The 23347-nt window shown below is 41.6% G+C and overlaps 1 long non-coding RNA gene across 3 annotated transcripts in view; it reads right to left on the minus strand.

Moving 5' to 3' along the window:
- The window catches only part of LOC135981035 (uncharacterized), a 36820-nt gene extending 33227 nt beyond the window's left edge, over positions 1-3593 (minus strand). For all 3 annotated transcript variants that reach the window (XR_010597988.1, XR_010597989.1, XR_010597987.1), the window contains exon 1: positions 3565-3593. This is a non-coding gene — a long non-coding RNA (uncharacterized LOC135981035). The remainder of the gene's footprint in view (positions 1-3564) is intronic.
- Positions 3594-23347: the final 19754 nt, after the last annotated feature.

The following is a 23347-nucleotide window of genomic DNA, read 5'->3' on the forward strand; positions in this document are numbered from 1 at the left end:
CATTAGTGAGTTTGTCTGGGCAGCCTTGGCAGGCCTCATCAAAGCAGCCTGACAAAGATCTGCAGAATTTTCCTGGGAGTACGCTACCATTTCACAGCTAACAGCAAAAACGCTCAATCGCAGCACTGTCTGCTTTGATTGACCCTCTCTCTGGATGCATCTGGATGGAGCCTCAGACAAGAGGAGCTTAGAAATAAATTGGCTGCTAGCCCTGCTGTGGCTCAAAGAATTTGAAGGGGGGGGGGGAAATTGTGGCGGGGGAACTGTGTTATTTCCAGCAAAGGGAGAGATGGGGCCATAAGATACCTGGCATTTGAAAGAACAGTGTCAAAGTGTATAAATAACATCTACAAAACAGGTATTAAGGACTGGGTTAGCCAAGGTATCACTGGAGTCTTTTACTCCAGCACCAAATTCAGTGCCAGCTGTGGGTCTGATTCTGCTCTCTCCCTGTGATAAACGAGAAGAAATGCTACACAAGGCGGAGAATGATGGAAAATTAGGCCCATTTTTTCTAATGTCACTTAAAGGTGCAGAAGAATTAATACTTGCCAGATATTGCTGTAGCTCATGATTTTGTGGTAAAATTCAGGGAAAGTGTAGCTTCTGGCTGCTTGACCACAGACAGGAAATACTTTATTACTTCATAAGGTGGATATGAGCATATGCTGACAATAGTCCATTCTAATGGTACCAAGACAATTGAGCATTATACCGTCTCTTTTCAGAAATGATACAGTATGCTACATATACAGTACGATATTTACACATGCCTAGCCGTTACACATACCAAGGATTCTTGCTGGCTCTGTGAACGTAAGTAACATTTCAGGATGTCTATATATTTCCAGTAGAATATTCATCATGAAGGTATGTCAATAAGCACTTCTTGCATTCAGTGGTGTTACCATGAATTCACACTAGTGTAGGTGAGAATTTGGCCAATGTTATATAATAGACATAACCGAAACATCTAATAGAATCAATTATTGTTCTACAAATACAAAATCAATACCTTGTGAACTCAAAAACAAATTCATTGATAGTAAGAGGGAATGTTGAAGTTGTGAAGAAACATACTTTTAAGCACAGACATATTAGACTAGATTCCTTGGCTTCAATGAGTTACAGCAAATGAATTTGGTCCCTTACCCTTAAAATCCACTCTTACTTAAAGGTTTTCAACACACTGGTATTCTTCTATTTATTTTCAGGGTTTATACAATGTTTAAACTTAGTGGTTTCTAATGTATGATACAACCTCTTAATTCTGAGCCATTAGCCCACTTGAAATATTCATATGACAGAATAAACAATTGCTTTTACAATTCCTATTTAGGAAACAAATGTATTTGTAACACAAAAGCCATGGGGCCTGCTTCTGATCTCATTTGCATTAGTGTAAATCAAGAGGATCTTCATCAGTGTAAACATACCAGATCCTTAGGTACTCAGACAATGCAGAGAGTGGAAATTAGGGGGTGATATGCAGAGCTTGTGTACAGTCTGACTTGTGCTGCTCTGTACTGGTACAATGCCATTCATGCCCTCCTCCAATTACACTTGCCTGCAATAGCCACAGTACACTGAAGAGCTACCCCAAGGTAGTTTTGTGGTAATCACTTCTCCCCCTTCTCTTTTATAACAAGGAGATTATGCACGTTACACACCTCTACATCTCAGGATCATACTTGCACTGGGTTGATCCTCCCTGGGCCACTTAGTAAGTTTTTGTGGCCAATGTAAACACTGGCGGTGCTGTGCAAAGCAGACAGAACACAACTGAGATTCTGGCGCAGTGCAGTTACACCCGTGTTAAAGCATCATAAAGTGAAAGGCAAATCAGAACCTCACTCTGGAAAGCAAAGTGTACATCTATGAAAAAAATCCTTTAAGCCTCACAGCACCCAATGGATTCCATACTTCTGGCCATTCTCCCCTGAAAAGCAAAAGGGTGGTATGATTTTGGAGTCTCCTTGTCCCATATTTAAATGAACTTCCATATCTTTACTGACCACCTGCCCCTCTTGTGATCAGTTAAATTGTTGGAGTAACACCATATTTAAGCTCATGGAATTTATTATGCAACTATTTTTCCTGCTGAGCAAACCTTGAAATGAGTCCAAACATCAGGTACAGTTTGCCATTGAGCAGGAGGGAAATACAAGATGTGAGTTAGGTGCTCTCAGAGTAGCAATAGTTTAGGATATCTAAAATCAGGTCCTCATTTCAGACAAGGACAGATGGCCCCGGGGAGCCTTAAAAACATTAAGTGTGTATTATGGTGAACAAAGAGTTTTGAAAGTCCTCCTTCATGGCAAATTATGCAGCACCTCATGCAACCTTATTTCTAAATATTTTCTCAGTTGACATCAATGAAGCTACCCTAATTTACACCAAGGAGAATCTGACCTGTTGGGTCAAATTCAGTCTTGGATTAAAGAGGCACAAATCCATTGATTTTTAGCGGGATTTACTGCTGACACAGTGGGGGAGAGAGGATCAAATGTTTCTTTAAAAATAAAGTCAATCTAATCTTGGATCATAGACCCTAAAATTCCTTATTCCTAATCATATGGTTATTGCATGATGCCAGTAAAGAGCAGAGTTAAGGTTATGAGAGTGCCCTAACTGTGCATTTGATGCCTTAATATGTTTGGATTCATTTTAAGGTTCACCTTATCCTTGAATTTTCTGGGTTTATAACACTTGGTATTTGGGATAATTGCCACATCCCTGTAAATATATTTAACCAGAAATAGCCAATATGTACCCTCAACTCCAACTCCGTAGGATTTTGTTGTTGTTGTTTTGTTTGTTTGGGGAGTTTTTTTGTGAGAGTGTCTTGGAAAGAGCTCAGGAAAGAAGTCCTTAGCACAGCATTGCAACAGAATACGAAACCAAGCATCTGTATGTTTTTCAGGGGAGTAATAGCTAGGAGCCATGCATGCATGGCATAGAATTTATATATATAGATATAGATATATAGATATAGATATATAGTATTTGTAGCAGAGTTTGGGCACTCTCTCACCCTCACCACCACAACTACAGTTTTATTACATTAACAGAATATTAGAAACAAAATAAATAAAAATTAAGAAAAAATGCCCCTTGCTAATTATGCTGTACTATCATGAATTCCTCTTTTTGCTCCTCTGGATTGCTGCCAGTTGTGTTTAAGAGTCATGTCAGCAATATTGATCAGCACTTAACCAAAGCCATGTTACATCAGTGCAGGCAGCACAGTACCTCTCCTGTCTTCAGTCCTGCAGTTGTCACTATGTCTCAACCTCCTGCTGCCTAGATTAACCGGGGTTGGCAAGGCGCCATTCAGTCCCATTCCTTTTACACCCACATAACTTTTTCTTTTGCAATTTCATTGTACAATAAATCCCAAACCACAGACACAGTGACGTGTTTAAGCCGTTTTGAACATACTAGGCTGAATGAGAGGCACAAACTTCCAATCATTTTGCAGTATACTAGCTGTACACGAAGAGACTGTTCATGTATGCTACTACTGCATAGTAGCTAGATGATAAAAACAAATGGCTTCCTTACCTCGCCACAGCTTCTGAACAGTGATGAGTGAAACTAATAAGTGCGGAAGGTTGGATTGGGTAAGTTTCCTAAAGTTCAAAGGCTTGTGTAATGTTTCTCTGGGTACCCAAGAGTGTCAGACACCTTTTTAACCCCCCCCCCCCAGTCCCCTTACCTCCAATGAGAGGGAGAAGTGCTTGTGCTTAACTGGGTGTCAGTTCCCTGGTACCACTAGCCTGTTAGCTACCCAAATAATCTCCTCTGGGTTATCCCAGGCCTTACTTTGCCTTGCCCGTTAACAATAAGTGTACCCATTTCCCTGTAGTGTCCAGCCCTTATCCACAGAACATTCACAGTGATACCAGCTCTGCTGTGCCCAAGGGAACAGCATATACACCATCTTGCATTATTTAATTCAGAATCAGTTCCTTCCCTTTGGGTTTTGTGCTCCTTGTTTGTATGTGCAAGACAGCTACCATCGCTGTGGGTATCCTTCCACTGACACCAGTTCCAGTCCATATATCTGCTAACAGCACTGGTAATTGCTGTCTCATTAAGAGCTCCATACGGTTGTAATCAGAGAGCCCCAACACTATTGGTAGTGGAGACAGATTAATGCTAAAATTGTTAGAGTGCATAAGCTGTTAGCTGTTACAGCTCTGCTAATAAAACAAACATGAAACCTGTTCCTGTGGGGATGCCAGAATTTATCTTTCAGCAGATAGGACAGCCACCATACTCTCGCAGAATCTAAGCACCCTAAAACATTTAGTGATACACAGATGGGCAGTGACACTTAAATTCTTAGCAACAAAACCTACCACCAGCATTGCCTTCAATGACTTTTTTTTTTTAACAGATATACTTAACTGACCAAGAATCTTCCTGAAACAACTCCTGAACTTGGGATCCCTACAGAGGAGCACACTTTGTTGCCAATAGATGCAGTATTTCTCTGATGAAATTGGTCAATATATTCAAACTTAAGTGCCTAACATCAGGCACCTAAACCCATATTTAGGAACTGAAACAAAAATGGCCCATTCTTTCTAGAGCTGATAAGCAATCACAATTGGCATCACCTCAGAAAATCAAGCAGCTTTAGGCACCCAAGGTTGAAAATTCTGGCCAAGGGGCCTGATCCAAAGCTCACAGAAATGAACTTGGCCAGTTTTCTCCTCAATAGCCTGAGAAAAGAAATAGAAAAGATGGACTTGGAAGCTTGCCTGGAAGGTTAACAAATCCCGCTCTGGCAAATCAAGGGGTGGGGGAAATAAAGAGCCAAAACTGAGGATTCCAAACAAAGCACTCTACCAGCAGCCCCTTGTCATTTCCATCCAGTGGACATCACCACTCCTGATCTCCACTGTGTCAGCTTGGCACAGCAAGAGAGGGAATTCTCTTAGGTAATGAGGTCCAATGCCATTTAGGGTTTAATAAGTTAAGGTCTTGAATTCTAGCTGGAAGGTTAAATGGGATACCCAGATATGCCAGCAGCTGATAGCATCCACAGATTTGGCCTACCAATGCTGCAGAAAATGACTAACCTTTCTCATGAATAACATTTTCATTTTTTGGGGTGAGGGGAGGAACACCAACTAAGCAAAAAAGGAAAGCAGCCTTTGTTTACAATAGTATTATTTCTAACAATATGTCGGGTTCGTCAAAGAAATAATAATTTTAACAAATTACTACTTTGTGAAAATTAAAACAAATGGAAGGAGGGTTTTTGTGTCTCTCTGTGGAAAGGCAGGAGACACTGCTGAATGTCTCACATAAGGTAATAGATATATTTATAGTGCTTATCTCGCTGTCCAACCCACTTAACCACGGGCAATAGTGTTTTTGTCAGCTGTGGTTGCCGAACATGGACTCCTGCATTTTGGAGGAACTGAAGAGTTCAACTTAGAATCAGCCCAGTTCATGGTGACTCATTCATTCTCCATTACTGGACCAAAACCAAAACATTGCTATGAAAAAAAACAAACTCTTGTACACAGAGAGAAATGTTTAGAGAGGCAACAGGGCCTAGCGGACAAGCCACTAGACTGGAAATCAGGAGACCACGGTCTCACTCCCACCTGATTGGAGGCCTCTATGTGCACAGTGAGTCGGTAGCAGACCTGGAAACAGAACCCAGAATTCATTATTCCATTGGATGGACTTTCTGGTTTTATCTTCACCAAACCGCTGTTAAAAATTGACAATATATTCTAAAGATTTTAGAGCCACATTATCCAAAGCATGCCTCTCTTTGTCCTTGCAGTTATTGTCTCTTGGACACCTATGTAGGTAAGTAGTGGGTGTAGTCGGATGCTTTGAATTCAAAGTGACCTACATTTCAGGGATACAATTATATTCTCCATTTTGAAGGTGGAGAAAGAAAGCCCTAACGAAGGCAAAGCTACAAGAATGTGACCCTTTCTGTATAAAAGTTAGTGTGTATTAAATGATGGCATTTATTTCCTTTTTATAGTTCAGTAGATTTACATCTACCATTTTCTTTGCCTGGCAGGGCAAACTGCAGCAGAGTCAAATTATTACTATTCTTTTAATGACATGCTAGAAACCCATTGCGCTGGGCACTGCAGAGAGAAGTAGCTAAGAACGCAGACCTTGCCCCTGAGGGCGTACAATCTCGACACACGGAGGAAGGTGTAACAATAAAAACAAACATAATTGAGCAGCAGAGCTCAAGTCTGAGCTATTCATTTCCCTAAACATTCAAAATCTACTCAGGAGGGGGCCACCTGGGATTGGACATAACCAGAAGGTCCCAGGATCAATTGTTTAAAGTCACTGACCCAGCTCCCTTTTAGCCAGCAGAAATGAAAATCGGAGGATCCTCCAGCAGCTTACAGTGGAAAAGTCTGTTTTCTAATTAAAGAGTTTAACCTTTAAAATGCAATCACTCTCAGATGGCCCAGTGTCTGCTGTCAGGCTGTACAAAAGCTAAAAGTATTTTGAGGGTATTTGCTCTGGATTTCTCTTCCACAGAATTATCGAGCAGGATCTTCAATGTCAGGCTGTTGGTGTGGCAGAGTAAAGATCACAGCCCTGGCTAATCACAGCGATATTCTTAAACCCAATGAAGTAAGTGGCAAAACTCACATTGGCCAGGAGCAGGATTGGGCCCTAGAGGAGTAGAGCACTGAGGCAGCCGTATACAAGGAACGGATTCACTGAAGAACCAGGGAACGGCATTGAGGTTAAGCTCCAAAAACGACTTTTCACAGGATCCCCTGAGTGCAGAAAGGGAATCTAGAGCCATCAGCTATCTGCCAAGGGAAGGAGAAAAAAAATAAAGATGGGGAGAGTGATAAGGAAATATTCACTTTGGTTTGAACAGCAGCACAGGCCAGCTAGATTAATTCTCTCTCATGCTAGAACTTTTTAAGCAGCGATATCAAAGTGCAGCCTTTGTTAAACAGCTTCTGCAGAAAGGCTAGTGCCTTTGTTTAGAGCGCCATTAAGGAAATTTAAGTTTCCGGAATTTTTTTAAAAAATAAAAAAAATAAAACTAGCTGAAGGCATGGTTTTGTTTGTCATTTTCTATTGTTTAAGGGGACAGCCACCACAGTCTGCCAGAAAATATGTTGGCAAGGGGAACAAACAAAACTATTAAAAAGGAAATTGTTTTTAGAGATTTATATTCATATGCTAAAGGCATCTTTACAGCAGGGAGCCTAGACCAGAGGGGGGAATTTTGCAGGATATATGGGCTAGAGTTCCTGGAGGCACTACACACGTTGCTGTTTATTTCTTTACCAATCTTCCTTTGTTGCACGACAATTTTTTAAACCACCTGCGAATCAAAGATGCTTTAAAAAACCCTCCTCTCGTATGATGTAGGACCTTGACTGCAGGAATAACCTATAAAGGAATCTCACTGTGTTTAAACACATTTCCTATTCTTATTGCCAAACAGGGTGTGTGGTTTGTCCCACGGCAAGACAAGAGGAGGACTCTACACCCTGACCTCACAGTTCTTGGGTGATCCACAAGGGGGAATGGGAAAGGGACTTCCACCCATATGTCCCATACCTTCACTCTGCTACCCAGGGCAACTGACTGCCTTGGGAACTTTCAGGAGGGAATAGGAGAAACCCAACTGATATTTATGTCCTGCCCGAGAGCAAAATATCACAGAATATACATACCCCCAAAGAATCTTCTGTGGAGACTAAGGTAAGGGGGCACATGTTGCAGAGGTGGCACTCCCCCCTTGCTTGGTTGCAGCTGTCCCTCCTCATGCAGGCAGGCGGCTGAATTGGGGGCCTTGCATTTCTTCACGTGGAACAGTTGTTTATAGCTTCGCTCACCAAAAATCTGGGATTATTTATGGAAATTTGCATGTTGCTAAATAACAGATGTTGCTTGGAGAAAGAAAACATTTTTGTAATTTAGAAAAGAAAGAGCTGAACTTCTGATACAGAACATAGAGTCACTGCATCTAAATAAAATAAACCTTTCCCAGGACATCGGTTTCATATGGTGCATCCATGTTACTGGACTTCATAGGCACTACAGCAAAGCAACATGAGGCACAGAAGATCCAGCTTTTAAAAATAAAAGAGGACAGGAGGTTAATTTTATTTTGCTTGCTCTGCCGTCTGTGTATAAGATTGTTTGTTTGATTTTGTGCCATCATTTTTGCCAAGCACGACAGAAAAGTACATGTAGAATCAATAAAAATTGTTGTGCTTCCATCCTCTGCTGTCTGCTAAATGTAACAAATTCATTTAAGTCAGACATTTCAACATATCCCCAGAAGGCTTAGGACTATTCTTCTACAAATTCGCTATATAAAGATGTATACCACAATTCTTACTCTGTTTCTGTGTTGTTCATAGTGGATGCCTGAGATGTAAGCCTTCCTTCTGTTGGAGACTACCATTAACCAGAACTGAATACAACCATGGTTAAAGTAACCTTGTGTCATGGTTTTACTGGGATCATCCTGGTTTTACATTTGAGGTTCTGATGTCCCAGGAACTTTTCAGGACACCTGCAATGTTCTCGTTTTTCATTTCATCAATCAAAATGTTGTTTCTTCTTTCATAAGTGCAACGTTTGCTCAAGTCATGTCGCTATACCAAATAGAACATGCTCTGGACTTACCAGGAACAAGTCACTCAGTGGAATGAGTGTTCAGCATGTTGAATGGTGTTTGGAGTGAACAGAAAAGCTGAATGAGTATAGATGCCATTAATGCTCTTCTTTTGTTCAAAGAGAATGTTAACAACTCTTGTTCAGTATTCCATGGTACACTCTTTGGGAACATTCCGTTACTGGAAAAAAAATCCCCCACTCTAAGAAGCATACCCATGCTGCTGTTGAATCAAAACCTGGCAAAAGCAACACTGGCACGCCTTTTTATGTGTACTTTCATAGGACTATTTCACAACCTTAAAAAAACCTCACCAAAATAGTTTTCCTATTTTATAATTTTGAAAATATGGTCACATTAAGTCTGGTGGCTTTTGGAATGCTGTGTTCACAGCATATTAAGAAAACACAGTAGCGAGACTTCACTTTTAACCAAAAAAAAAAATATGTATATTATATATATATATATATTAAATGCCTCATCGTGTTCTCACACTACTGGTAAAATGACTGGATCCAGGTCCCAACAATCTAGTTTCGGACATGACACAATTAAATTAAATACCTTCTGTTGTTGTTTGCAGTGTTGTTGTAGCTGTGTTGGTCCGACAATATTAGAGAGAGACAATGGATGAGGTAATATCTTTAATTGGAGCAACTTCTGTTGGTGAAACAGACAAGCTTTTGAGCTACAGAGGTGCTGATGAAGAGCTCTGTGTAGCTCAAAATCTTGTCTCCTTCACCAACAGACATTGGTCCAATAAAAGATATTATTCACCCACCTTGTCTCCACAATTAAATTAAGGAAGACAACAAAACAGACAAGTGTCACCGAGCAAGGACAGTGGGACAATAAGAAGATTTAATGTTTACTCAGCTAGGATAGTGACCTGCACAGTACAGTAATGAATTTTGTTTATATAAATAAAAATAAAAGTCAAAAAATGTTGTTGTTGCTTCATTTCCTGAAGGCACCACAGTATGAATGGGTCAAAAGGGGGAATTCAAATGAGGAAAGAGCAGTGGCTTTGTGGCCCAGCTCAGGAAGGGCAGTCCATCTGTAAGGGACAGGAATGGTGAAGAAAAACACTGAAAGTATTATGGGAGAAGCAGTAAAATGGGGAAATCCTCATTTAATACTCATTGTTGCAATGGAGTAAAGGTGCCTGCTTAATTATACTCTTGATTTACAGGACTCATATAGGTAGTCAGTTTTTAAAGGTACAGTACTGATATACTTTAAATGATCACCTACAACGTTACAGGCTGGTTCTTCCTACACCTCTTAAATACCTGTTCTGTATACAGGACAGAGTACAAGAGTAGTATTTTTCCCTTCAGGTAAATGATAGAAGTTACTTTAAATGGTAATAGTCCCACATTTACACAGGACCATTTGTCACAAAGAATCCAAAAGCACTTTATAAAGTGGTATGCAAACTATACACAAGGATCACTTCTTTCACCGCTGATATGCAACCACCTGCAAGGTAGAACTCAGCAGCTGTTTAACAGCACACAGCAACACTATACAACAGCTTGAGAGAGAAAACAAAAGAGAATGTTGTATTCCAGCTGTAACCGCAGGGAGAATTTGGGTAACATGAAATGTAATTACCCAAACTGGAATTTGGCCAGAATGCCAGGCTGAAACACCCCTACACTCTGCAAAAATGCATGGGATAGTTAATAGCCACAAGTACTCAGGACCTTGGTTTTAGATCTCATTTGAAAGACAGCAATCACCAGTGCTCATGTAGGCCTTTATTTTAGAGTCATTTTCATCATATTGGAAATAAATGGGGCCTTTTCTCTTCACTTATTTTCCTTAATCATTTGTGGGTGGCTTTTTTAAATTAAACGACATGCAGCACTCAATGAAAAGGCATTAATGCTAAAAATAGGACGTTTTCCATAGCCCCTGGCTTGAAGTGCGCAGGAAAGAACTCACTGAGTCACTCTTTCAGCACTTTTCAAGTTGTAACGTTAATCTTTCATTTTGTTTTTCTATGGTTTGGGATTTGGTGAAATTCTATGCACAGACATATACAGTACATTAGGTCCCTGGCCCTTGCACAAGCTCTGATAGGGCTGGCACAAGGAGCCCTCAAACACACGTGTCAGGGACAACAGATCACGTGACTCAGGAGATAGGAGGGACTCCCTCCACAGTATTTAGACCTCAGAGAATGACAGTACTTCTCCAGCCTGCCAACATGTGACAACTGACCAAAATGTGTGTGACCCCTGGGGTTTTGATGCATGATGCACGGTAACTGACAGACTGGCAATGGTTTTGAAGTACAAAGCTAGTTCACCAATGTTTCCTTAATTAACCTATTCTGCAATCTGTGATGGGTTAATTGTGGGGGCCTTTCCTAGCTCAGCATAGCTACAATGAGACATGCTCTTCAAGGAAAATTTACTGCTCTGCTACAGTCAGCTCCCCAAACACAAGCAGTTTTCTGAGGGTGGTGTTACCTATCTTTTCTATCTTCTCAGGCGATCATTAAACTCCAACATGTATTATTTAATTTCTAAATCATTATCATAGCACCCAGTATTCCAGCTGAAGATCAGGGCTGTGTCACAATCCATACTATATGAAGAGAGACAGACATCATGATCTCTGCCCCAGCTATCTTACAAACTGTTATTGTTTGTATTACAGCATCTATTATTGTATTATGCCACAACTGAGATTACAGCCCTGTTGTGCTAGGCACGGTAGAAACACCTAGTGAGACAGATTACATGCCCTAAAGAGTTTACAGTGTAAATAATCTAAAATGATAAGCAACATGTGAAATTTGGGGGAGAGGGAGGCAAATAAATATTTTTGCTATTCTAAATTTCCTGTATAATTTTAATCTTTTTATAGCTTTGTAATTACATTAAATATTTAAATGTCAACTTTTCCTATTTTACTTCTTCAAATGTTGCTTATTCAACAAGATAAACTCATTGGTCAGTTCACTTTAAAAAAAGAACACACAGAGATTCTCTATTGCAATCCAAAACAGTTTAAACAAAAACTTCAGATGCTTAAAGAACAGCTTATCATGATAGATGTGACCTGCATAGCTCTGCTTTGAAAAATGTTAGCTAACTCCCAGGCAGCCAGCATCCAATCACTCTGGGCTGCCTTCTTCGTGCTATATTTTTTTTAAATCTCCACAGTTGGTACTTTTGTTGGCAGGGTAATCTCCGTGAAGATACTGGGCATTCCGACTGATCTATCAGCAGAGAGGGAGGAAGGATGTCCAGTAGAAGACAGGTCCAAGCCTTGGGAGAGTTAGGTTCAAATTCCTACTCTACCACCAACTTCCTGTGTAGTCTGGGCTACTTAGTATCTTTGTGCTTCTGTAAAATGGGGACTATAGTACTTAACTACCTCACAATCATGTTGGGAGGATAAATACTAGAGCTGGGCACTCAAAAAATGCCATTTGATGGAAACCTACTGGTTTTGATTAAAGTGCTTCTCATGTTCTGGCTGGAATTTGGTGACCCACCTTACAGTAGCCAATAACCTGGTGGCTAAGGCACTCACCTCAGTGTGGAAGAGTCAGGTTCCAGTCCTTGCTTTGCCTTATTCAGAGCAAGGACTAAAACTTGGGTTTCCCACATCCCAGGAAGTTCTCTGGCCACCAGGCTAACGAAGGGGACAGAGAGAGTCAGTCTGTGTGTCTCTCTCTCATGCTTTTTAGCGCAAAAAAAATTCTAAAGGTCTCATTTCATTCCACACTGGAATGAAAACAGATTGCAAAACCTCAACATTTTTACAAAACAAAATTGTTGTTTTCTGGCCAGTCTTAATAAATACATTAAAAATCATGAAGCACCCAGATGCTCCAGTAATGAGGGCCATATAAGTAGCTAAGATAGATTCTTGTACCTCCATTGTCCCCCCCATTCAGTGTCAAACCATATTGTGGGAGAGAGTGTATCGCTTTTGCCCACAATATGCTCATTCCCTGAATTAACAAAGGATTTCATTTTCCAGAGGTGTCAATCTAGCAGTTTTCATGAACACTAAATCAACTTTTAAAAGGAAGAAAGAGGGGAAGGGGAGGATGTTATCTTTAAGGTTCATTTGAATACAAAACTCATCTCTGAATGCGATGATGATGTAAGGAAAGATACTATAGGTTTTGATGGGGGGGGGGGGAAGAACCTATGATCGTTTGGGCTCGTCGTACATCCAATTGGTAAAGACTCCTTTTGTATTTCCTAGCTCAGCATAATCACACAGAGACATGCTGTAAACAAAACATATACCACAGCCCAGATGAACAGTGTATACCTGGCATGTCATGACTGGGTTACAGAAACCCACATAAGCAACACAGTTTGCTGCCAGTCTGTGAATACAAATCAGATTCTCTGCAAACTCCCCAGCTGTGGGATCACCTGCAATCTGTCTTGATAGAATCTGCCTTGGACCACACAGTGATAAAGAAAAACACATTCACTGCCATTTTCATGCAGCAACAATGGAACTGGTATACAAAGATCTCAACAGGCATTAGCTGCCTCCATTTAAGCTAGTATCTTATTACAACTCATGACAGGCACTCTTTAAACATGTGCCACAGTCATCACACCATCACCATTCGTTTGGCAGCAATGCAAAGACTACAAAGGCAACAGGTCAAGTTCATCTGTGATGCAACTCCAGAGACTACTGTGTTATTACCTTGGGGATGAATTCTCCCCGCTCCCAAGTAGAAAGGGGGGGGGGGTGTTTCTTAAAAGAACGTTTCATATTATTGCTAAGAAAGAAGTACAGCCAGATTGGCTTGAACCCCTTTCAAAAGAATAGCAGCCCCAAAAAAGTAAAGAAGAAGAATGGGCTTGTGGTTAAGACATTTAATTACAATTCCGGAAATCTAGGTTCAAGTCCCAGCTCTTCCCCACACTTCTGGGAAGTTAGGTAGATTTCTTAGCCATATAAAGGCACAGTTACTTAACTGGTCTAAATTGGCCTATTTACACAAAGTTCAAGTCCATGGGGAACCAGGGCCAAAGTACTGGTGGCCACGCACATATATTCATTGCAACAACAAAAAAGCAACAGTGAACACAAAAAAATATTGGTTCTGGAAGGCTATGAACTCTAAGGAAACTTAACAGAGGTCCATGAGATGCTGACTAAAGGAGAAAAATCAGTGTATGTCAGGTTGTTTTGCCAGACAGTGACTCAGTAACTGGAAAATATTAGCTAGATAAAGATACATGGTGAGGTGATTAGAGTGCATAAGTATATATACACACTTGTCAGAAACCACATCAGTGTAAGTGGGAACAGAAAGTACAGCTCATAAGAGATGGAGCAAGTGAATTTTGCACATTAAGGATAAACCTTATATACATATGCACTAACCTGAATTGAAACATACAATATTTGGGGGGAATGCCAGTTGGGAGTTCCATATATGTTGGCTGCAGAAAAATATACAGTACTAGATCTGGCAAGCATGTTGATTTCTACTAATATATACTGCCCTGATTCCAGTAAATATTTGTTGATTGCAGTAAACATGATTGCTGTTTTTAAAAGTTATCTGAAATTACAGTACAATGGATATATTAACAAGCTTCCCCGGTAGCTACAAATTAAGAGACCAATTCTGCCAATGTTTGCAGATGTGCTTAATTTCCAACTCCTAACTAGTTCTGTTATAGGGCCCCATGTGCTTAAAGCAAAGCACATGCAGAAGTATTGGCAAGATTGGGACCTTAAGGGACTAATCCTTCAAGTTCTTGCAACCTCGAGTAGGTCCATTAACTTAAATGGGAATACTGAGAGTAATAGGCACAACAACTAACAATAAGTGGCTCCAGGATCAGGCCCTAATTTAAGACTAGATTCGGACATCCTTACTTATCAGTAGTAATACTTAAAGCCCTGATCCAGCAAAGCATGTATGCACATCCATAACATTACACTTCAAGTAGTCCCACTGACTACATTGAAATAAATCATGTATTTAAATTCAGTGCTGGACCAGCATCTTCCCCTACAAGCACTCCCATAAACTATTTACAGAATGAGGTACTTCTCAGCCTGAGTAAGGCTGGTAGAATCTGGTCTCAAGAAAAACATATAGTTCTCCATTTTAATACATTAGTGGAGTTTAAAGCTTATATTCAGTAATTTGTGTTACTGGATTTAAAAGAACGTATCTGATTAAATGTGAAAAGCTAATTTGATTAATGGGAAAATACAATAATTTGAGACAAAACATAGTTGGTTCTTTGCCATAAAGTAATTTAGTGTTTTGTGAAAGGCATCAAATTGACAGCCCTGGAAACTGAAATCCCTTACAATTCTGTTTAGGTTTAAAATAAAATGGTTACTTGCAATGCAAAAATTCTTTAAGATAAAGGAAGTTAATTCCTTTTGAACAGATTCTGAGTAAACAGCAGGCGACTTTTAGATTCTTGAGGGATTTAGTGTATAGGTTTCCTGAAATTCACTTAAATATGCAAGTATTTGTATAAATGGTAATGTTTTGTATTCAGTTAAATTCTGTGGGGTTTATGACATATGCATCTACTTAGGCCAAAATGACATACTGTACTGTTACAGGATGAGAAAAATTATACAGGCATCCCTTAGATCTTTGTCTTTTAGATGGAGAATAAATCCTATGGGAGCCTTCAAAGCACAATATGAACTTAAAATAACAAATTAGCAACCAAAGCTATCCAACATATTCATCTTCACAATTATCACTAAATCCACACTCTGCCTCCTTCCACAGACAAAGGACTAGGGTGTGGGTGGCAGTTTGGGGTCTGAAAGCATTACAGGAAGGGATGGGTGAAAATGAGTCTAGCGAGAGAGATAACAAAGCAGAGTTCTCAGTAGCTGGGGAAGCAGTTTTCTTTTCACACTAAAAATCACATGAGAGATTGTTTATAATCTGGGGAAATATATATATATATATATATAGGGGGAAATCAAACAGAGAAACTAGGAATTGTTTTCAATGGCTTACATGATCATTGCTCAAAAAACCTTTCCCTACAAAGTATTTATATCATCTAAAGTGTAATCTTGCTCGCACATTCCCTTCTGCTACACTCAAGCTCTCTTCCTCCACATGAGGCTCAATTTTCACAAGATCAGTTCCCATTTAGGCAGCTAAATAAGGGGCAGATTTTCAGAAGTGCTCAGCACCCACTGGCTCCCGTTGTGACATTTATGGACAGATATTCGGAAAAAAAATCTCAGCTCCCAAAATGTTGTACTCTAATCACTTCTTCTGGCACCTACAAAGGAGCTGAGTTCATTTGGCAAGTGTGTAAAGTTGGAAATGGACAGATCTCTAAAAGTTGAATAAATAAATTAAAGAAATAAATAATAGTGTATTTAATAATAGATTAATAATTATTATACATTAATTATTTAAATAAAGAATCCTACAGAGCTCAGCTACTACTCCGCTGGTGCCAGTTCTTTGCTATTTTGCACAATGCTACCATTATTAATTATCTGTATGGCAGTGACACCTACATGTCCCAATCAAGGAGCAAGACCTCACTCTACTAAGGATTGTGCAAACATGTGGTAAAAACACAGGCTCTGTCCCTCACAACCTAAGATGCAATAAGAGGATGGAATAGACAAAGGAAGAAAGGGAGGAGGAAACATTTTTAAAAGCACGCTTTGCATGAAGAGATGGAATCCTATCTTGCAACAAGCCTAGCCAGTTTCAAATGGCAGCATTTGGTAGGCTTCATGGCAGAGGCAAGTTTCAAGGAAGAATTTAAAGGAGGATAAGGTGATGGCTTTACAAATTGTGACAGAGTTTTCTACTCTTAAGGGCCAACATGGGAGAAGGCATAAAAGTACTTGCGGGGGAAGTAGATAAGTAGGTAATTGAGGCTGGCACATTGGCAGAGCTAAAATGGGTTTCGTATGTCTGTAAGATGATAGAAATGACAGGTTGGATGCGGCTAGACTACAGAGGGCCTAAAAGGTAAATACAAGAAGCTTGTGTCAGAGAAGGGAGATCCAATGGCATGATGTACAGTGGATGATGGGGTCAGAACAACAAGCCAATACCAGCAACAGCATTTTGAATGGACTTGAATTGGAGAAGGTGGAAACCATCAAGGCCAGAAAGAGGGAAGCTGCAGTAGTACACACCCCACCCACTACCAACACTATCAGGCAGTTTCCTGCAGACCTAATAGTATCTTTCATACAGGTACATTTGAACTGGCAGGTGCGATTCCCAGCTCTCAGAGTTACCCATGCTATCTCTGCTTGACCTAGCACACTAAAAATATCAGTACAGCTGGGGAGGCACATGCAGTGGCTTGGACTAGCTGCCCAAGAACATACCCATGCAGACTCCCAGGCTATGTACTCGGGCAGCTAGCCCAAGCAACCGCCTGTGCTACCCTGCTGTTTTTAGTGTGCTAGCTCAAGCCGAGCTACATGTACACAAACTGGGGATCACACCTCTAAACCTCAGGCCTCTGTATTTGCCATACTAGTGTCTGACCTGTATTTATTCCAGATCCCAGAGATGAGGTGTGCCTGATCTGGAAAAGTCATAACCCTTACAGCAAGATCCCTTCCCCTCTGCAATCTTTCAGGGTTTCCTCAAGGCTCCATAGTTACTGTATTTACCATTTTCCTAAACACTGCTGCTGTGTATGAACTCACCCGGCCCTTGGCCTGAGGATTCCCTCTCTAATGGTAAACTTCTGGTTATTATAAACCATTTTAGCTGCTACTTTGTACTAAAGATAACAGGTTTGATAAATACTTAAGTGCCATTAAAAACAGCAGTACTAGTTTGTACGCATCCCCCTTTACAGCCTTTTGATTGAGGCTTTCCTTTCGCTCATAACTCTACCATTTGTTCTATATGCTTGCTCCTAGAAACCACTAACTGCTTCTTGTCTCCCCCAGCCCTAAGACTGCTCTCTGTTCCTACCTGCTTTCCTAAACCCACATTACGGATGCATCTAAAACCACCCAGACCTCCCAACCAATATTCTCCTATTAGGCTCACTTGAGGGAATAGACCCTTCTCAGGATCCCATTAAGACTTAACAGCAAATCATCTAATTGAAAACAGGTTTCATACATCTACTGGTCATGGCCACAGGCAGTGTGAGAACAGAAAACTTCTCTCACCTGCCCCCATCCAAACTCCCTGCAAGCTGCCAAACATGCTTAACTGCAGTCCATGACAGTAAAGGTCTGTCAAATGCTTCCTCTTCTCCTGGGCACATCAGTTTAAGGCACCAGTGTCCCATTGCCATTTCAAACTGATTACATACCCAGTACAAGAGATATCCCTTGATGTGTCTGTACCTGGCACACCACTCTCAATGACACAGAAATGCACATCTGACTCCAGTAGACAAGGAATTAAAATCTCTTTTACTGATAAAACATTTTAGAAAGTCTTTAAAGGTAAATCGTTATGACGGAAAGGTGAAGGGGGATCAAAGGCTACAGAGCCAACTTATCAGAAGATGCTGTAACAGGACAGAAAGCAAAGAATATACAGATACTGGTTGGGCCTGTGAGTGCCCCCTCATCTCCAAACCAACCCAGAAAAGGGTGAAATACGGTATATTTGGGTATAATATGAGGTTGATTCTGTTTTTCCTGGACTCTGGCACTGCTAATTCTAAATTAAGGACATCTTCAAAGAATACTGTTATATTGCATGATGATCTGTTACTGGATCAGTCCAATTACCCCAACTGAAGTGCCTTCAGGGTTTATAAAATTAGGCTATTGTAAACAAATGTTTTTTCACTGGAACCAATGTAAATAATCATACACCGTCTCTTCCAGCGAGTGTACACCATCAAATGGATCAGAACTTCAAAAATGCAGCTGCTGCTGTTAAAGACGGGCAGCTTTCTTTACGCCCATTCTACTCCACATTTCTCATTTTATTTACTGAAATGGTTTGAATTTGCAAAAGAAAGACCCATACAAAATAAAATGGGAGAGTTCACCACCACAGAGCCAGACTCTGATATAACCTTGGTTTTACTCTGGTAGAACTCCACCAGTTTCAACACTGGTTCAAGTCATTTCTGCTAGTGAAAGCAGAATGAGGCCCACATATAAAGGAAAATTGCAAGTCTCAAAGTAGACTGAAAAACATTGACTACCACAAAGTGTAAAATATTCAGATTTAAAAAAAAAAAATCATTAAAACTATTACCATGCAAATACAACAAAGATGGAAGCAAAAACATACAATAAATATTTGGGGGCCAGATCCTTAGATGCTGTAAATTGGCAAAGCTCCACTGGCGTTACACTCATTTACACAATACATGTTTCCATCCATTTTCATTCAAATTTAACGAGGCTCTAAATCGGAGGTTCCCAGACATTTTCCTTGCATGACTCCATTTTCATATGTATTATTTCCCACAACCCCAGATAGCATGGGGGACACAATTTTAAAACAGCATCCTCTATGCAGTGTGACCTCACATGCACCATACATGCAAGGTCACGCTGCATGGAGGACACCATTTTGCTTTACAAAATGGCATCCTCTGCATAGCATGACATCACACACATACAGCACATGTGAGGTCATGCCGCATGGAAGGTGCCATTTTGTAGAGCAAAATAGCATCCTTCATGAGGCATGACCTCACACATACAGTGCATTTGAGGTCACGCTCTGTGAAGGACACCATTTTGTTCAATGGCATCCTCCTCACGCTCAGGATTCCTGCAACCCCATCTGCAGATGGAGCAACCTCCACTTTCGGTAGCAACTAGGGTTGCCAACTGTCTAATCACACAAACCCAAACACCCTTTCCCTGCCCCCTGCCCTGCCCCTTCCCTGAGGCCCTGCCCCGCTCACTCCATCCCCCTCTCCCTCTGTCACTTGCTCTCCCTCACCCTCACTCACTTTAACCAGGCTGGGGCCAGGGGTTGGAGTGCGGGTGGGTGTGTGGGCTCTGGGCTGGGGCCAAGGGGTTCGGAGTGTGGAAGGGGGCTCTGGGCTGAGTCTGGGGCAGGAGATTGGGGGGCAGGAAGAGGTGCATGGTGCAAACTCTGGGAGGGAGTTTGGGTGCAGGAGGGGGCTCACGGCTGGGGAGGGGGTTGGAGTGAGGGAGGGGGTGTGGGGTGCAGGTTCCAGGAGGAGACTCAGGGCTGGGGCAGAGGATTGGGGTGCGGGTGAGAGGTGCAAGATCTAGGAGGGAGTTTGGGTGCAGGAGGGGGCTCAGGATGGGAGGTATTAGGGGTGCAGGCTCTGGGAGGGGGCTCAGGGCTGGGGCAGGGGGTTGGGGTGTGGGAGGTGGGGAGGGATGCAGACTCCAGCTGGGCAGTGCTTACCTTGGTTGCCTCCTAGTCGGCAGCACAGCAGAGCTAAGGCAGGCTCCCTGCCTGCCCTGGCCCCGCGCTGCTCCCTGTGACCCCTGAGGGGAAGCAGAGGGTCTCCGTGCACTGTCCGCGCCCCAAGAGCCAACTCCACAGCTCCCATTGGCCAGGAACTGCGGCCAATGGGAGCTGCAGGGGCAGAGCCTGCCTTAGCCCCGCACTGCTGCCGACTGGGAGCTGCCGAGGTAAGCGGGGCCAGGGGGCTCCACGCACTGCCCCCTCCGTGAGCCACTCCCAGAAGCAGCCAGCATGTCCCTGCGGCCCCTGGGGGGACAGGGGGCCCCGCATGCAGCCCCTGCCCACAGGCAACACCCCCACAGGGACATGCTGGCTGCTTCTGGGAGCTTGCCTTAGCCGCCGGACTTTTAGCAGGCTAAAATCTCCCAGTTTGGCTTCAGTAGCCTCCAGGAGATAGAGCCCAATTCCGGGAGACTCACAGTTTGGAAACCACTGGTCTAAATATTCCCCATCCTTTCATGTTACCAGGGCTTAAATTCTCATAGAGTATTTCCCAGAACCCCCCCCACCCTCCCCCCAACATGCTATGAAAACTCCAGGGGGTTGAAAATATTTACTGGATCTCTGCTCCAGACAGCTCTGAATGAATTTAAGCCCTGCATGTTCCCATCCTGTCTCTTCCTGCAATCCACTTACTCATTAACTTCACACCTTCCAACTTCTGCAACAAACAGCGGGTCCTACAGACAACAGCCTCCTGCTTCACTGCACATCCCCAGAGCAGGACCATTCTATGCACTGAATGAGTCTGGGGTCCCATGGAAATAATAGTATGTAACAATGTAATTAAAGCCTGTTTCATAAGACATACACACAAGTAATAATGACAGCTCTTATATAGGGTGTTTTCATCAGTAGATCTCAAAGCAGGTCAGTATCATTTGGTCTATTTGGTTGATTTTTTTAAATATACTCTAATATCATATCTGCAAGTGAATGTCTAAATGGACAGCATAGAAGGATGTGAAAAAGATTACTTTGTTCTGCATCCTGAGAACAAGCTCAGTCGTCCAACCTTGTACATTTGGGTAGGCGGCTGTATTGCTTTCTACAGCAAAATCTCCAGCTTCTGAGCAGAGGCAAGGTATTTTTCCAAAGGTTGCTGATAAATCCTGAACTAGTCAGAAGCCCCCAGATAAAAGACACATAGTAAGAGAAGCTCAGTCAGTCAGAGTACTGTTTAAATATATCTATCAATAAGCAAGTTATTAATAGTTAACCAAATAAGCAGGCTTAGGCTATCAGAGGAGTCAGAAACTACTGACTGTGACACTTTCCTCAGCTGTACAAGGAACAACAAACAATGACTTTGAAAATACAGTGCTTTTGATTCAGCTACAGATGTTGTGGATCAATCAATAGAAAGATGCCATATTTCACTATCATATTTGCTTCAACCTAAATAAATATTTGATACTCAACTCAATCTATAGTATATTTGAGACCGACCGTTTGGTGGTATTGGGGACTCTTCAAAACCAGACTCCAACGAGAAACTGCAGAACTGGAATTAATTTGCAAACTGGACACTATCAAATTAGGCCTGAATAAAGACTGGGAGTGGATGGGTCACTACAAAAACTAATTTTCCTCTGCTGATACTCACACCTTCTTGTCAACTGTTTGAAATGGGCTACCTTGATTGCATTGGCCTCATTATCACTACAAAAAAGTGATTTTTTTCTCCTCTCTTGGTATTCACCCCTTGTCAACTGTTGAGAATAGGCAACTTCCACCTTAACTGAATTGGCTCTTTAACGCAGACCCCCCACTTGGTAAGGCAACTCCCATCTTTTCATGTGCTGTGTATTTATACCTGCCTCTGTATTTTCCACTCCATGCATCTGATGAAGTGGGTTTTAGCCCACGAAAGCTTATGCCCAAATAAATTTGTTAGTCTCTAAGGTGCCACTGATGCAGCTGTTTTTGCTGATACAGACTAACACGGCTAGCACTCTGAAACCTGTCTTCTTGCTGTGATGTACAGCCATTTGGAACCAGACCCCACACGTAGCAGGGTTCATGCCAGCCCCTCAAGCACTCTGTGATCACGATGAACACCACAATGTGTTCTCAGATACGTTTTCCACTTCATTCAGCCAATTTTGAAAGCAAGAATTGATACCTATTTAACTACATTAAAAATTTGAGGTATAAGATACCCATTTACCTCCAGCAATATGTTTTTCAATGTAATAAAGGAACTTCACTCCAAAAGCCAGTCAAGATTGCTAAGCAACAAGTGTTGTTACTTAACACACCATTTATAAAACCCAAAGACTTAAAAAGCAAGAAAATGAATAGTTAAGGAAATCATAAATCACACATAATAAACAAACCCATTCTTATCACGTAAGCCACAGGCACAGTGATTTGAAATAGGCATTGCAGCCTATTGAAGTAGACTTTATACTTTTAGAAACCATTTTAGGAACCAGAGCTCCATTAGCACAGCCTTCTTTATGGAGAGCGTGTGTTTGAGGGAGATCTTGCAAACAAGAGACACCTGCTACATATTTTCTTGACTACAATAAGAAAGAAAGAAAGATGAAGTCAAATATACATTAAAGGATCTTGGAAGAAGAGTGATGATGAGGAAACCACACTGGGACATATTAGCCAGTGGAGGAACAAAGACAGGATACTGGGCTAGATGGACCTCTGGTCTGACCCAGCATGACCATTCTTATGTTCTCAAGGCCACTTACCAGCAACTTTGTCCTCACTTCAGTAAAGTGCATGGTGACAGGGAGATGATATTGTGCTTTGTGGCCTGTCTTTTTATTGAACTTCCCTTGACTATCTCCAGAGAGTCAATTGGTATTGTCAACTCTCCCAAATGTATAGAGCAAAGTGATTCTAGGAATCCAGCCCCAGCTGCTAGGGCTCTCTCTGAAAAGGGTCCAGCTTCTCCCCAACCCACAACATACTAATTAATTAATTCTGTGTCTCCCCACCCACACAACTGTTCATCCCCTAGCCTTCACATCACTTCTAAAAAGGGGGGAGGGCAATGGGTTAGAAAACAAGAAAGAGGATCAAATGAGAAAGCTACAGCTTCTAGTAGCAGTAGAAAAGTCAGCTACAAGAGCACTGGCTGGCAATTTTGGGAAACTAAATAAGCTCTGAATTGACTGGTCAGCCCACATACGGTGCATTTCTATTTGGTAGCTCAGGCAGGCTATTATTGGCCATCTTTTGTTACTGGTGTGATTTGTGAAGTTTATCATGTAATCCAGACATGAATTTCCCCTGGCTGTATTGCTTTCAAGCCAAAAAAT

Source organism: Chrysemys picta, chromosome 2 (genome assembly GCF_011386835.1).
Source record: "Chrysemys picta bellii isolate R12L10 chromosome 2, ASM1138683v2, whole genome shotgun sequence".
NCBI classification, from domain to species: domain Eukaryota; kingdom Metazoa; phylum Chordata; order Testudines; family Emydidae; genus Chrysemys; species Chrysemys picta.